This window comes from Mauremys mutica, chromosome 1 (genome assembly GCF_020497125.1).
Source record: "Mauremys mutica isolate MM-2020 ecotype Southern chromosome 1, ASM2049712v1, whole genome shotgun sequence".
NCBI classification, from domain to species: domain Eukaryota; kingdom Metazoa; phylum Chordata; order Testudines; family Geoemydidae; genus Mauremys; species Mauremys mutica.
In genome coordinates, this window is record NC_059072.1 from 211666973 (window position 1) to 211679982 (window position 13010).

Here is a 13010-nt window from a genome sequence, read left to right on the forward strand (position 1 = left end):
GCCCGGCACATGGCGGATTGACAGTTAAATTGACCACTCACAATATAGGGGATCGCTGCGCCCCCCTCTTCCACACACGTCTGAGGAGACAGGCCCAGCAACCTTGGTGGCTCCGTGTGAACACAGCGGCGCTGGCCGCCTCTGGTGCAGCGATGCTGCTAATGGAAATGTATCCGGTGTTTGTTATTACTGTGTCAAATCGGGGGGGGCAGAAATCCTGGTTCCAGCACCACTGGCAGAATATAGCAGCCCCCTCCCCGCCTGGCTATGGAGCCTGCTCAGCTCTGGGAGCAGGGGCTCTCCAGCCCTGGCTGTGTGCCGCCCTCAGCGACTCCCTGCTCACCCCACACAGTGATGTGGGTGACAACTACTTTGCTGCTGCCCTGCCCCCAGGGGTAGCGGCTGTGTGGTGTACTTGGCCTGACTGCAGCAAAGATGGGTGGGAGCCTGCCAGGGGCTCCCAGCCTCCTCCAGAGTGTATCCGAAGAAGTGGGCATTCACCCACGAAAGCTCATGCTACAAAACGTCTGTTAGTCTATAAGGTGCCAAAGGATTCTTTGCTGCTTCTCCAGAGTGTTGCTCCTCTGACTCCTCCAGTCAGCCTTTGCTGGTGGCTCTGGCCTCTGCCCTCGAGGCTGTTGCTGGTTTTTGTTGGTAACAGGAATGTGCTGTTGGGTATGTGTGTCCTGCTTCTCTGTGTTGTGGCTCCCAAAGATAGTGGCCCAGGCAGGGATTTCCCTTCCCCCCAGTGATCAACTAGTTATCTGCAATGTGGCTAATTTAGTTGTTTTCCAACCAGATCTAGTTGTTAAATTTTTTTTCTAATGGGAGAAAAATTCCATTTAGTTGACTAGAAATTTAAATTGAAAAATGAAATATTAATGCTACGGTGACCATACATCCCATTTTGCCTGGGACAGCCCCTTTCTTAAGCCCTGTCCTGGCTATCCCAATTTTTTTGGCAAAAGTGGGGTGCAGAGGAACATATGGGGGAAAGTGGTGATGCCAACCCTGTGCAAAGGCCCAAGTGAGCAGCAATGCCAGCCCCAGCCTCATGCGGGTGGCAGGCAGGGCTTGGGCGAGCAGCCTGGGCATGGGGCACTTGGGCTAGCTCCACCTGGTGTCCTGTTTTCCCTTTGGGAACTATGGTCACCCTAATACACACTTTAAAAGCATATACTGTATATGATAAAATACTTGTACCTGAAAAAGCATATAGGTTTGAAAAGTATGAACAATGATTAGCGTCCTCACACAGCTGTGTTTGTTATGACAATGTCGGCAAATTTAGGGTTACTATATTTCAACAATCAAAAAAGAGGATGGGGGGAGCCCTGCCCCCATCCACTCCCTCCCACTTTCCACTCCCTGACTGCCCCCCTCAGAATCCCCCCCTCTCCTTGTCCCCTGATTGTCCCCTCCTGGAACCCCTGCCCCTAACTGCCCCCCAGGACCCCACCCCCTACCTAAGGCTCCTTGTCTCCTGACTGCTCCCTCCTGAGACCCCCCAACCCTAACTGCCCCCCTAAGACCCTACCCCCTACCTGTCCCCTGATTACCCCAACCCTTATCCACACCCCCGCCCCCAGACAGACCCCTGGGATCCCACGCACCATCCAACCACTCCCCGCCGGTGACAGGACCCCCAGAACTCCCGATCCATCCACCCACCCCCCACTCCCTGTCCCTTGACTGCCCCCTCCAGAACCCCCCTGTCCCTTCTCCAGGCCCTTGGCCCCCTTACCGCGCAGCTCAGACCAGCGTGTCGGGCTCCGCGCTCCCCAGCGGAGCGCACAGCCCGGTCCCCCCCCTGCAGAGTGCTGCGGGGCGGCGCGCTGGGCAGCAGGGGAGGAGGAGGAGGAGAAGGGAGGAGCTCGAGAGTTGCCGGAGGCCGCCCAGCCGGTGATCTGAAGCTGGAGGGGGGAAGCGGAGGAGGGGCTCTGGCTGCCGGAGACCCATGCGAGTGGCACGATCCAGCCGGCTGCCCTGTCAGCTGCGCTGTTCTGCATGGGGGGGAAGTGCCGGACAGTTTTAGATATTTACAAAAAAACCCCGACGCTATTTTTAACCCAAAAAGCAGGACATGTCCCGAGAATCCGGACGAATGGTAACCCTAGGCAAATTCATTTTGGCGCTATTGGCTGACCTAATGCTTACAAATCATAATTTGAAATTAAGGTCTGAATGAGCTCTCTCCCCTGCAGCTAGTGATGAGCTGGGGAGAAAAGGCTTTAGGACCAGCCTGTATTTACATGAATACACCTACTCTGTCTAGGTATCCAGCAGACAGAGTTGTGTTGCCCAAATGATCAGTTTTGGCTGGTGTTGGGTTACAAATCACTTTTTGCTTTCCACAAGTTACACTTAGTATAACTTTTTATTAGTGATGTATCCAAATATTTGGATGCTAATATTTCAACTGTATTATTAAATTTATTAACCTTAATTTGGGATATTGCAGATTATGTACTATATGTATTTTATGACTTTTAAAATCAAACTTTGTACTTTTGAATAATGTAAGCATTATACCCAGGTGAATGAAACTTTTTCTTTAACCTGTGCATTAGATAATTTTAGCATTATCTTTAATAAAAAAATGAAAATTGAATGCAGGGGTAATAAAATATGGTTATCCTTATTGTATGAGTAAAGGGCAGCAAAACTGTATTTAGCCTGTCCTGATTGAGGGGGTCACCCTCAACTGAACTGACCTCGCTAAGCAGGGGGTTTGGATGCCAGATCCCAGTTGAGAGTGAGGATAAGTGTTATGCCTGGTGGTGTGGGCTCTGCCTAAGGCACTACTGGTTACAGGCACCATTTGACCTCCCCAACTCTCCTGTTTAAGTATAGAGCTGATTAGGCTCTATTGAGAATCTTTTGTTTTGTTAAGTGACCACTAGAGCTGAAATTATCGCTAAGCAGGTCTATGGGCTTAGGCCTGTTCTGAGATAGGGTTAATGTGGAAGATGCTGCCCAGCCTGCACTAGCAATGAGGTTCCCCCACAGAGAGCTAAAGGGCTTGGCTACACTTACAAGTTGCAGCGCTGGTGGAGGCTTTCCAGCGCTGCAATTACACCCCGTCCACACTTGCAGGGCACAACCAGCGCTGCAACTCCCTGGTTGCAGCGCTGGCTGAAAACCCATCCCGGCAGGGGTATAAGGAGTGCAGCGCTGGTGATCCAGCGCTGCTCAGCAGGTGTGGACACTCACCAGCGCTTTAAGTGTCCTCCAGGGAATAAGGAGTTATCCCAGAATTCCTGTTCAGCCACTCTGCTCATCAGTTTGCACTCTACTGCTCTTGCCTCAGGTGACCAGCCCTTTAAATGCCCCGGGAATTTTAAAAATCTCCTTCCTGTTTGCTGCAGCCAGGTGTGGAGTGCAATCAGTTAATCTTTCCAGGTGACCATGCCTCCACGTGGCAAACGAGCCCCAGCATGGAGCAATGGCGAGCTGATGGACCTCATCAGTGTTTGGGGGGAGGAATCAGTGCAGGCACAGCTGCGCTCCGGCCGTAGGAATTACGATATCTTTGAGCAGATATCAAGGTCCATGCTGGATAGGGGCCATGATCGGGACGCACTGCAATGCAGGGTGAAAGTTAAGGAGCTGCGGAGTGCCTATTACAAAGCCCGCGAGGGGAATCGCCGATCTGGAGCTGCCCGTACGACCTGCCGTTTTTACAGGGAGATGGACGAGATACTTGGGGGTGACCCCACTGCCAATCCCAGGATAACGATGGACACTTCTGAGCAGGCTGGGGGACAGGAGGAGGAGGAGGAGGCGGAGGCGGCGGCGGCGGAGGCGGGGGGGGGGAGGAAACCACGAGTGAAGCTACTGGGATGGGGGAAGACACCCCAGAGTGGGCATGCAGCCAGGAGCTCTTCTCAAGCCAGGAGGAAAGTACCCAATCGGAGCAGCCAGCAGTTGCAGAAGGACAAGCAGAGGAGCGGATTAACGGTAAGCGGCTTTTATTTTCTGGGTGGAAATGTTTCTGGAGAGGAAGGGGGGTTATGGCTGCATGCATGCCAGCCTCTAGATGTGGAATAGCCCATTGATGTGGTCTATCACGTCGCGGTAATCTGCTTCAGTTATCTCAGCAAAAGTTTCAGCCAGAGCGTGGGCAATATGCCTGCGCAGGTTTATAGGGAGAGCCACTGTGTTTCTTGTCCCAGTCACGCTGACGCGTCCGCGCCACTGTTCCGTGAGTGGGGGGGGGGATCATTTCTGAACACAGGCAAGCCGCGTAGGGTCCCGGGCGGAATCCACATTGCTGTAAAAGAGCCTCCCGCTGTCCCCTAGTGACTCGCAGCAGGGAGATATCTTGCAGGATTAACTCCTGTGAAAAATGTTGGGAGACTCTTTAGTGAAGAGATAGGTAGATAGTGAAGATCACCCCTGCAGCTGCATCTTCACTCAACCCCTCTATCACTCCAGATTACCCGAAGCAACCAGCCCCCCTCTATCAATCAAGCCCCACTTCTCCTTCTATAAGCACCCCTCACTCACCATTTCGTGGCTTCTGTCGTGTTATGCGTGTGGGAAAAGAATGTTAAAGTGCGAACTCCCTCAGTGTAACAATTCATGTCTGGAGATAGTGGATACAATGCTGCCCCTGTTAAATGTTTCATTTCTGGGTTTCTACAGTGACCTTGACTTCTGGAGTGGGCAGATGTTCCACAGCACAGAGGCTACAAAATTTGAGAAGAAATCCCCGAAAGAGCAAAGAGGACATGCTGAAGACTGTTCTTCATCACTCTGCTGTAGAGAGAAAGGAATTGAAGGAGTGGCGAGAGAAGGAAAGCATGATCCGCCAGAGACATTGGCGTAGAAACGCTGTGGCAAAGAAGAAAAGCACAAACCAGCTGCTAGAGATCCTGTCGAGCCAAGCGGACTCTCTCAAGGCTATCGTAGCCATGCAGGCAGAGCAGTTCCGTGCTGCCCCACAGCCCCCCCCCGTCCCAAAGCTTTTTTCCTTGTGCCCCAATGTCAGCTCAAACCGCCTTTCCCCAGCATTCAGTTTCTTACCACCACCAGCTGCCTCCAACACCTGTACGTTCACCAACCAGCCCTGATACCTACCACCCTTACCCTCTGCACTCAACCCCCATAACCATGCAGTATATGCACCCTGAAGTGCAGGAATCGTTAAACAGCACTCCAGACAGGACATATGCAAACTTGTGACTGTACAGTTCACCAACCCACACCCCTTCCCTCTTGTGTTCATGAAATGTTGTGTGTCTGTCTGTCTGTCAAGGAATTTTTTTTCTTTACAATATAACAATTCTTGGCTTTGAAAACAGTCTTTATTATAGCAGATAGTGAAAGATACCTTAGCCCAGTAAAGAAAGAGGCACTGCAAATCATTTTAGGGATAATAGAATAACAGTGTAAACAGTGCAATTCACTCCCATGCAAGTCAGCAAACATTACTGTTGGCTTTCAGCCTCAAATTCTTCCCTCAAGGCATCCCTAATCTTTGAAGCCCTGTGCTGGGCCTCTCTATTAGCCCTGCTCTCTGGCTGTGCATATTCAGCCTCCAGGACTTGAACCTCGGTGGTCCATGCCTCACTGAATGTTTCACCCTTCCCTTCACAAATATTATGGAGGGTACAGCAAGCGGATATAACCGCGGGGATGCTGCTTTCCCCCAAGTCTAGCTTCCCATACAAGCAACGCCAGCGTGCCTTTAAACGGCCAAAAGCACACTCCACAGTCATTCGGCACCGGCTCAGCCTGTAGTTGAACCGGTCCTTGCTCCTGTCAAGCTTCCCTGTATAGGGTTTCATGAGCCAAGGCAGTAACGGGTAAGCGGGGTCTCCAAGGATCACAATGGGCATTTCGACGTCCCCTACTGTGATCTTCCTGTCTGGGAAATAAGTCCCTGCCTGCATCTTCCTGAACAGGCCACTGTTCCGAAAGATGCGTGCATCATGCACCTTTCCAGGCCAGCCTGTGTAAATGTCAATGAAACGCCCGCGGTGATCCACAAGCGCCTGGAGAACCATAGAGAAATACCCCTTTCGATTAATGTACTCTGATGCCAGGTGGGGGGGGGGCCAGAATAGGAATATGCGTCCCATCTATTGCCCCTCCACAGTTAGGGAAACCCATTTGTGCAAAGCCATCCACCATGTCCTGCACGCTCCCCAGAGTCACGGTCTTTCTTAGCAGGATGCGATTAATTGCCTTGCAAACTTGCATCAAAACGATTCCAACGGTCGACTTTCCCACTCCAAACTGGTTCCCGACCGACCGGTAGCTGTCTGGATTTGCCAGCTTCCAGATTGCAATAGCCACCCGCTTTTCCACCGTCAGGGCAGCTCTCAATCTTGTGTCCTTGCGCCGCAGAGTGGGGGCGAGCTCAGCACACAGTCCCATGAAAGTGGCTTTTCTCATACGAAAGTTCTGCAGCCACAGCTCGTCATCCCAGACTTCCATGACGATGTGATCCCACCACTCAGTGCTTGTTTCCCGAGCCCAAAAGCGGCGTTCAACGGTGCTGAGCATTTCTGTGAATGCCACAAGCACTTTGGTGTCACACGCGGCAGGAGAATCGATATCGATATCATCGTCAGACTCCTCGCTGTCACTTTGGAGCTGAAGGAATAGCTCGACTGCCAAACGTGTTGTGCTGGCGACACTCATCAGCACAGTCCTCAGCAGCTCGGGCTCCATTTCCCACAGAAATCGCGATTCACACACAGAGAGTAAAACACTCACAATGGCGCCAAATGTTGCCAGAAAGACAGAATGCTGGGATGTGAAGCGATGCACCACGGGGTGTTGGCACACAGGAAGCGGAATGACCCACACACTTCCTTCCCCTTCCCACAATACTCAGCGCCAAAACGGCGCCAAAACGGGACGAGGTGCTCTGTGGGATAGCTGCCCACAATGCACCTCTCAATACAGCGCTGGAAAGTGCTGCAAGTGTGGCCACACTGCAGCGCTGGTAGCTGTCAGTGTGGCCACACTCCAGCGCTAGCCCTACACAGCTGCATGACCAGCGCTGTAACTCCCAGCGCTGCAACTTGTAAGTGTAGCCAAGCCCGAAATCATTGAGAGCTGGGTGGAACCTTAAGAGACCTAGGGCTTGGCTACACTTGCAAGTTGCAGCGCTGGTGGAGGCTTTCCAGCGCTGCAATTATTCTCCGTCCACACTTGCAAGGCACATCCAGCGCTGCAACTCCCTGGCTGCAGCGCTGGCTGTGCACCTGGTCGGGTTGGGGTGTGGACACACACCAGCGCTTTAATTGGCCTCCAGGGAATAAGGAGATATCCCAGAATTCCTGTTCAGCCACTCTGCTCATCAGTTTGCACTCTACTGCTCTGGCCTCAGGTGACCCGCCCTTTAAATGCCCCAGGAATTTTAAAAATCCCCTTCCTGTTTGCTGCAGCCAGGTGTGGAGTGCAATCAGTTAATCTTTACAGGTGACCATGCCTCCATGCGGCAAACGAGCCCCGGCATGGAGCAATGGCGAGTTGCTGGACCTCATTAGTGTTTGGGGGGAGGAAGCTGTGCAGTCCCAGCTGCGCTCCAGCTGTAGGAATTATGATATCTTTGAGCAGGTATCAAGGTCCATGCTGGAAAGGGGCCATGATCGGGACGCGCTGCAATGCAGGGTTAAAGTAAAGGAGCTGTGGAGTGCCTATTACAAAGCCTGCGAGGGAAACTGCCGCTCCGGCGCTGCCCCCACAACCTGCCGTTTTTACAGGGAGATGGATGCGATACTTGGGGGTGACCCCACTGCCAATCCGAGGACCACGATGGACACTTCTGAGCGGGGTGGGGGACAGCAGGAGGAGGGGGGGGAGGAAACCGCGAGTGAAGCTACTGGGATGGGGGAAGACACCCAGAGTCCCTGGAGGCATGCAGCCAGGAGCTCTTCTCAAGCCAGGAGGAAGGTAGCCAATCGCAGCAGCCAGCAGTTGCTGAAGGACAAGCAGAGGAGCGGGTTACCGGTAAGCGGCTTTTATTTTCAGGGTGGAAATGTTTCGGGAGAGGAGGGGGGGTTAAGGCTGCATGCATGCATGCCTAGATGTGGAATAGCCCATTGATGTGGTCTATCACGTCGCGGTAATCGGCTGCAGTAATCTCCTCAAAAGTTTCAGCCAGAGCGTGGGCAATGTGCCTGCGCAGGTTTATAGGGAGAGCCACTGTGGTCCTTGTCCCAGTCAGGCTAACGTGTCCGCGCCACTGTGCCGCGAGGGGTGGGGGGACCATTGCTGCACACAGGCAAGCTGCATAGGGTCCAGGGCGGAATCCGCATTGCTGTAGAAGACCTTCCCGCTCTTCCCTGGTGACCCGCAGCAGCGAGATATCTTCCAGGAGTAACTCCTGTCGAAAATGTTGGGAGACTGTTTAGTGCAGATCCCCCCTGCAGCTGTTTGCTGTCCCCAACGCACAGAAACCCCTGCACAGCCCTGAAGCAATCAGTCCCCCTTACTCACCATTTCGTGGCTCCTGTTGTGTTATGTGTGCTCTTATTTGGTATGGGAAAAGTATGCTAAAGTGAAGACTGTAAACTCCTTCAGTGTGTGGGAATTACTGTTTGGATGAGATAATTAACAATGCTACCCTGTTAACTGTTGCCATTTTTGCCTTCCAAAAGTGACCTTGACTGCTGGACTGCCAAGCTCCACCACAGCACAGAGACTACAGAATCTGAGGAAAAAGCCGCGAAAAACCAAGGAAGACATGCTGAAAACAGTTATTGATCACTCTGCTAGAGAGAGTAAACACCTGCAGGAGTGGAGAGAAAGGGAAAGCAGGATCCGCCAGAGACATTGGCGGAGAAACGCTGTGGCAAAGAGGAAAAGCACAAACCAGTTGCTAGGCATCCTGGCGCGCCAAGCGGACTCTCTCCAGGCACTCGTAGCCATGCAGGCAGAGCAGTCCCGTGCTGCCCCACAGCCCCCACCCCGTCCCAAATTTTATTCTCTTTTGCCCCAATGTCAGCTCCAAACCCCCTTCCCCAGCATCCAGGTTCTTACCACCACCAGCTGCTTCCAACACCTGTACGTTCACCAACCAGCCCTGAGAACTACGACTCTTACCCTCTGCACTCAACCCCCATCACCATGCAGTATATGCACCCTGAAGTGCAGCAGCCATTGCACAGCACTGCAGACAGGACATATGCAAACTTGTGACTGTACAGTTCACCAACCCACCCTCCTGCCCTAGGTTCCTGAAATGTTGTGTCTCTGTCAATGAAGTTTTTTTCTTTTCAATAAAATAAATCTTGGCTTTGAAAACAGTCTTTATTATTGCAGATAGTGAAAGATACCTTATCCCAGTAAAGAAACAGTCACTGCAAATCATGTTAGGGATAATAGAATCCAAACAGTGTAACCACTGCACTTCACTCCCATGCAAGGCAGCAAACATTTCTGTTGGCTTTCAGCCTCAAATTCTTCCTTCAAGGCATCCCTAATCCTTGTAGCCTGTGCTGGGCCTCTCTAGTAGCCCTGCTCTCTGGCTGTGCAAATTCAGCCTCCAGGACTTGAACCTCGGTGGTCCATGCCTGACTGAATGTTTCACCCTTCCCTTCACAAATATTATGGAGGGTACAGCATGCGGATATAACCGCGGGGATGCTGCTTTCCCCCAAGTCTAGCTTCCCATACAGGGACCTCCAGCGGGCTTTTAAACGCCCAAAAGCACACTCCACAGTCATTCGGCACCGGCTCAGCCTGTAGTTGAACCGGTCCTTGCTCCTGTCAAGCTTCCCTGTATAGGGTTTCATGAGCCAAGGCAGTAACGGGTAAGCGGGGTCTCCAAGGATCACAATGGGCATTTCGACGTCCCCTACTGTGATCTTCCTGTCTGGGAAATAAGTCCCTGCCTGCATCTTCCTGAACAGGCCACTGTTCCGAAAGATGCGTGCATCATGCACCTTTCCAGGCCAGCCTGTGTAAATGTCAATGAAACGCCCACAGTGATCCACAAGCGCCTGGAGAACCATAGAGAAATACCCCTTCCGATTAACGTACTCGGATGCTAGGTGGGGGTGTGTGTGCCAGAATAGGAATATGCGTCCCATCTATCGCCCCTCCACAGTTAGGGAAACCCATTTGTGCAAAGCCATCCACAATGTCCTGCACGTTCCCCAGAGTCACGGTCCTTCTTAGCAGGATGCGATTAATTGCCCTGCAAACTTGCATCAACACGATTCCAACGGTCGACTTTCCCACTCCAAACTGGTTCCCGACCGACCGGTAGCTGTCTGGAGTTGCCAGCTTCCAGATTGCAATAGCCACCCGCTTTTCCACTGTCAGGGCAGCTCTCAATCTTGTGTCCTTGCGCCGCAGGGTGGGGGCGAGCTCAGCACACAGTCCCATGAAAGTGGCTTTTCTCATCCGAAAGTTCTGCAGCCACTGCTCGTCATCCCAGACTTCCATGACGATGTGATCCCACCACTCAGTGCTTGTTTTCCGAGCCCAAAAGCGGTGTTCAACGGTGCTGAGCATTTCCGTGAATGCCACAAGCACTGTAGTGTCACACGCGGCAGGTGACTCGATATCATCGTCGGACTCCTCACTGTCACTTTGGAGCTGAAGGAAGAGCTCAACTGCCAAACGTGTTGTGCTGACGACACTCATCAGCACAGTCCTCAGCAGCTCGGGCTCCATTTCCCACAGAAATCGCGATTCATAGACAGAGAGTAAAAAACAGAAAGAGACTCACAAGGGCGCCAAACGTGGCCGGAAAAACTGTGAATGCTGGGATGCGAAGCGATGCACCACGGGGCGTTGGGACAGGAAGCGGAATGACCCGCACCCTTCCGTCCCCTTCCCACAACCCACAGCGCCAAAATGGGCCAAGGTGCTCTGTGGGATAGCTGCCCACAATGCGCCTCTCAATACAGCGCTGCAAATGCTGCAAGTGTGGCCACACTGCAGCGCTGGTAGCTGTCAGTGTGGCCACACTCCAGCGCTGTCCCTACACAGCTGCACGACCAGCGCTGTAACTCCCAGCGCTGCAACTTGCAAGTGTAGCCAAGCCCCAACTCACAGAGGTCACAGTAGAGAGGCAGGTGGCAGCAGAAGGTGATGGTGCAGGGCCATTAGCAATGGAGCAGATGATGGAACGGTGGCATGAAGAACAACAGCAGTTAGAGGAATGAGCAAGGTGCCTTCCCTGCCCCCCCTCCAGTGGGAGGTGAACTCATGTGAAAGCATCTCTGAACTCTGGGTCTCCATTGACCAAGGACAACAACTGTGAGTGAGGAGGGGCACATTAAAGGAACATTTTTCTGTTGGACTATGTTTTAATGACTTTGCTCCAAAATGCTAGACTTGTGACTCGGAAACATATAAATGTATGTTTCTTAGTAGGCCAAATTTTAAAAAATGCACTAGTTATCTCACATCATTGCTATCTTGAGAGGTCATTATCTTGGGGAATTTATGTGCTAAAGATTTGTATTATTATATCATAATTTTTTCAAAAGTCAATTCCAATTAAATATATTTTTGAAAATGTTGATATTTTTTGTTTTAGAAATTTAAATCTTCTATGTGGTTTGGTATAATTTGCATTATCATTGTTAAATTTGCAGTATCCTAAGAAAACATTTAATTTATGCATATCTGTTTCATAGTTGCAGGTCAAAGTGAAGATAAAAAGACAAAAAAACAATTTTTTCCATTCAAAGGCATCAAAAATGAACCAATATGGAGAACATATCAAGACTATACCAATATGTCAGCTGAATCTTCAAGTGGTGTAGCTACATCTGAACAGCCCAAAGCACAAATACTGCTATTTACTGAAGAAACAGTGTCTCCACAATCTCAAGGCAGTTCCCGATGTTTGTTGGTCAAAGTTTTCCCATTTATTGAAGTTACAGAAGATGGTTACTGGTGCACCTCTTGCAAAAAGGCTTATAAAGAAGAAAAGCTTCCCACTGCTACAACTGGTAAAACAGGAGGAGCTTGGTTTGCCAGAGCAATCACCAAATTAATGCTGACAAACTACATGAAAAGGATACAAAATACCAAGCCTCTGGACTGTATCAACATGCAGAAAGCCTTATAAACCAGTCACTGTCAAAGTGGATCTTAAAAACACTTAATGAGGTTGTTAAGAATGCTGGAGACACAACATAGTTTATGCCAGGAGTGGCCAACCAGTGGCTCCGGAGCCACATGTGGCTCTTCAGAAGTTAATATGTGGCTCCTTGTATAGGCACCAGCTCCAGGGCTGGAGCTACAGGCACCAACTTTCCAATGTGCCGGAGGGTGCTCACTGCTCAACCCCTGGCTCTGCCACAGGCCCTGCCCCCGCTCCAGCCCTTTCCGCCCCCTCCCCTGAGCCTGCCGTGCCCTCGCTCCTCCCCCTCTCCCCCAGAGCCTCCCGCATGCCACAAAAGAGCTGATCGGGAGGTGCGGGGAGGGAGGGGAAGGTGCTGGGAGCGGGGGGGGGAGTTAATAGGGGGCTGCTGACATATTACTGTGGCTCTTTGGCAATGTACATTGGTAAATTCTGGCTCCTTCTCAGGCTCAGGTTGGCCACTCCTGGTTTATGCGAACAAACATGGCTGTCATATCATTCTTTCTGTTTAAGCAAGAGATTCAACACACTACAAACTAGAGGCCAATGTTAAGTGCATTGCCACTTGTTAATCATGAAGTTGGACACTGGTTCTGACCAAGACCGGCAAATGCTCACTGTCCTTCTGCAAGAAACTTAACTGACTGGTTAGAAGCTCACAGTGCAACAGTGAAAGACTTAGCAGTTGAAAAAGCGAAGAACTATCTCACCACATTCAGAAAATGTGCATACATGACTCATGAATGCACCGATGCAAATAGGCACCAAGTATTAAATCATTGTGTACGTTATCTTGATGTCAGTGGTAGGCTAGTAGATGCATTCTAGATGTTCAGGATATAGAAGCCTCATAAACTGCATCTGTGACAACTTAGAAGAGTTAAATGCTTGTAAATTGAACCCCAAAGAGATGGCTGTTGTGCATTTGATGGAGCTACAAACTTCT

At 51.1% G+C, this 13010-nt stretch overlaps 1 long non-coding RNA gene across 1 annotated transcript in view; it reads left to right on the plus strand.

Moving 5' to 3' along the window:
• LOC123362270 overlaps positions 1-13010 on the plus strand; it is a 41299-nt gene that overhangs the window by 542 nt on the left and 27747 nt on the right. The window lies entirely within an intron of this gene.